At 53.6% G+C, this 4016-nt stretch overlaps 1 long non-coding RNA gene across 1 annotated transcript; it reads right to left on the reverse strand.

Moving 5' to 3' along the window:
* Positions 1-2756: 2756 nt before the first annotated feature.
* On the reverse strand, positions 2757-3760 carry LOC112897738. The gene is made up of 2 exons (XR_003229734.1): positions 3089-3760; positions 2757-2953 (listed from the first exon to the last, which is right to left on the reverse strand). It is a non-coding gene; the product is annotated as an uncharacterized LOC112897738 (long non-coding RNA).
* Between the last annotated feature and the right edge of the window lie 256 nt (positions 3761-4016).

Below are 4016 nucleotides of genomic sequence, written 5' to 3' on the forward strand. Positions count from 1 at the left end.
GCGGCGCCCCTGACCGGTGGCCTCCTCTCCCCGTGCTGGAAATCGGGCGTCCTCGTCGGCGCCGGCCTGAAGATCGGGTTCCCAGCCCCTGTACAGGTGCCGCCGAGGTGCCGCCGAGGCAGTCGAGCTGGGGCTTGGTGGGCAGAAAGTAGCATTTTCTTGTTTTTTTTCTCTTTTGGAGAAGTCGAATCGTCCGCACGGCCGTTGTTGCTAACGCTACCAGGATCACTTGTAGCTAGTATGACATTATGTTTGTTCACCTGCTCTCTCACAAACTTGTTATAGATGAATGCCGCTCCCCTGAAGTTTGGCAGTACCAACCTGGCCATGAACAGCTGCTTCAGCTCATACCAGATTGGAATCCTGAAATTCACAGAGAGATGTCCCAGGAATAAGTCTACTCAGATATTCAGATGGTCAATTTTGCGCACAAAAAAATGAATCCTCCATCTTAACATTTTATTTGCAGATGTGCATGTCTGAAACTCTGAACAATTGCAGAAGGAGAAGTGACCAGCGTAGCAATTTTACCAGCAGATGAGGGACTGCAGCACCATCTCCATGAGGGTGATGAATGAGTAAATTATCCAGTAGGCCAGCCACTGCTCGTCGTCGAGCTTTGACGAGCTCTCTATCGCCAGCACTGACGCATATCTGAACCCATACAGAAGTGCTCTATAAATTCCAGAAACCAACCGAATTATGAAAAAGTTTACCGACCAAAAAGTAGAAGCACTTCTGAACTTACAAGGGGGTAAAGTAAAGTGACAGTAGGCCTGTAGTAACGTTGATACACGAGAACAGAAACACAGTTATGAACTCAACCGCAGAAAAAAAAAAGACCAAACGAATCATCAGTGTGAATTCATACACATCACATACCCTGATAAGGAGTAAAGGCACTACAGGAAAAACCGTAACTTCCGACGGTTTAGCGCTAAGCCGTCGGAAATCTGTTCGACGGGACTAAGTCGTCGGAAATTTTCAACTTCCGACGGCTTAGAACAAAACTGTCGGAAGTTTCTCTACTTCCGACGGCCTGGTAAAACCGTCGGAAGTTAGCCTGGCAAACGGCAACTGACGGCCGTCTGTTAACTTCCGACGGTTTTCCGTAGCCGTCGGAAGTTTGAGGCGTTTAACTTCCGACGGCCGCTCAGAAACCATCGGAAGTTAACCTTACCCAGCAAACAGACCAATCTAAAACCCCAAAACCAACCACAAGCATTATATATAATCAAATTTCATCCACAATTATAATTCACAATTAGAAATTGCGGTGGGGGGCTGGGTGGCGCGGCCCGGCGGCAGTGGCGGCGGGGACGGGCGGCAGCGTGGCACGGACGGCAACGGGGACGGGCAGCAATGCGGCCCGGGGGGCGGCGGGGACGGGCGGCCGCGCAGCACGGACGGCGGCGCGGCCGGGCGGCGGTGGGAACGGGCGGCCGCGCGGCCCGGGGGGGCGGCGGGGACGGGCGGCAGCGCGGCACGGACGGCGGCGGGGACGGGCGGCAGCGCACAGACGGCGGCGCGGACGGGCGGCGCGGACGGGACGGGCGGGCGCGGGAGGCGCGGGGGCGGCGCCGACGGGTGGCGGCGCGGACGGGCGGTGGCGCGGGAGGCCAAGCGGCCGCGCGGCCCGGGGGCGGACAGGGCCTGGGGCGGCGCGGACGGCGGCGCGGACGGGGCCTGAGGCGGCGCGGACGGGACGGGTGGGCGCGGGAGGCGCGGGGGCGGCGCGGACGGCGGCGCGGACGGGCGGGGCGGCCGGGCGGCGGTAGGGACGGGCGGCGGCGGGATCTGAGATAGATCGCGATCGATGGATTTGGGGAAAAAAACGGATAGCTGGAGATAACGCGAGCCCGGCTGGGAGGGTAACGGCGTGCCACTTAACTTCCGACAGCCCGCCCTAGGCCGTCGGAAGTTACTTAACTTCCGACGGCTCTAACTACGGCCGTCGGCGGCCGTCGGAAGTTACTTAACTTCCGACGGCTCGCTATCCGGCCGTCGGAAGTTAAGTAACTTCCGACGGCTGTCTCGATGGCCGTCGGAAGTTATTTAAATTCCGACGGAGCCGTCGAAAGTTTATTTTGGCCGTCGGAAGTTTGCCGTTTTCCTGCAGTGAGGTGGGTCATCCAAAGCTTTCCCATTTGCAGTGATGCTAACAATCTTGTTGTTTACCTTCTTGTTACTCAAGCAAGTGGTTTATGGACGGTGTGACCTAGGTGTGTTGTTTGGATGACGATGTTTACACAGGGGGAAAGGTTGATGGCACGGCCGGGTTCTCTGCATTTGCCGGCCAAGTGAGCTTTATCCTGTCGACAGAGATGTGCACTACACGGCTGGTTAAACATCCAAAGGTAGCTGCATAAAAGGGTAGAAAAAAGACACTGCGAAGAATTGCAATGGCAGCCGGTAAACTTTCGTGTTGTACAACAGCAAAATATTAACTCATTCAGCAGGAAAGCAGGTTTTATTTTGGACAAATGGCACGAATTTCTGGCCCGTCCACGTGGATTGGGCTGGCATTTAGCCCATCCAAACAGGCCTTTAGGGAACAGTAAACCGCTATGTTCAACTAGGTCATGAAGCTATGATTTATTTCAAATTTGCACATAACCATATATTTAAGCCCTTGTGAGCCAAACAACAGCTATTTTAGAAAAAGAGATAGCACAGAGATTATTCAGACTGAAAAGCCTGTCCCAGAACATTGTATTGACTTTTTGTCAGATCTCTCGAGTCACAGTCACATGATCAACACAGAAAGTTTGCTCTCGTCTCCATTCAATACTTCTGCTAGATGTTCACACATGCAGGATCGACTTATACATCAGACAGCTCTATTTGAAGTGAAGAGCATGAACACAACTGGACACTAGAAACACTACAGGCTGTGCCTCGACAAGCCGCAGGGATCAGGTCACCGCACCCTGCTTCAGTAAGCTTCATGATCCTGAAACATTCAACCGAAACACATCAGCCACATCTTCAGTCAGGTAAAAAAATACATCCTAAAAGCCTGTGAACTGCAAGTGCGGAAAAAGCAGAATCTCTCATGAGGAGTTCAGTTCAGGTCAGGTCAGGTCACCTTCATGGGGGTGACGAAGGCGAGGAACTTGCTCTTGGGCTTCTCCTTGTCCTTGGGAGAAGAGGATGGCGACTTGTCGTCCTTCTTGACCTTGCCGCTGGAGCCGATGCCGGCGGTGAAGTCGTGCTTGCCACTGCTCGTCGTCAAGCTTCGACGGGCTCTCCATCGCTTGCACCGAGGCCGTCGGCTGCAGCGCCCTCGCCAGCCCGAGGCACTGCAGGTCGGTACGGCCGTCAGGGTCCGGGGCCACGGCGCCCTTGTCCAACCCGTGGCCGGCGGCTCTCGTGGAACGGGCGGCGACGGACAGGCGGCCCGCGGCCCCTCGTCCAACTCCAACCCGAGGCCGGCTTTGGGCAGGGGCGGCGGAGGGGAATCAGAGATTCGAGGCGCCGGGTCTCAATTCGAAGAGGAGGGGGCCACGGGTCGCGGGGGCCGCCGCCGCCGCGGAGTCGAGCACCGAGCGGGGTGCGCGGGACGATTCTCCAGCGGCGATGCCGGCGCCGGCGCAAGAAACGCTAGGTGCTGTCGCTTGCTCGTGATAGAAAGGAGAAGGGGAGTGAATGAAGGGATGAAAATCAAATTATGAGAAGAGAATGATAACTAAAAAGATAATAATTTTTTTCTGTATTACCCTTATACGGTCTATACTATCTAGTTATACTATCTTATACCACTGATCAATATCTCAGTAGTATAGAATAAATCTTGACCGTATGTGAGTCATTTTCAGATAGTAGTATATAATAATATTATGCGTCCTAAAAGTTCTTTAAAATAACTTGTATGTCTGGTAAATAAGATAGTAGAATATGATATTTATATCTTGGTTCTCATGTTCTTTTTGTTAGACTTAGAAAAATTCCGAACCAAAGACATTCACATTCGAATGCCTACGGTTAAAAATAAATGCAGTACACAAACTACCAAA

This window comes from Panicum hallii, chromosome 6 (genome assembly GCF_002211085.1).
Source record: "Panicum hallii strain FIL2 chromosome 6, PHallii_v3.1, whole genome shotgun sequence".
Classification (NCBI taxonomy): domain Eukaryota; kingdom Viridiplantae; phylum Streptophyta; class Magnoliopsida; order Poales; family Poaceae; genus Panicum; species Panicum hallii.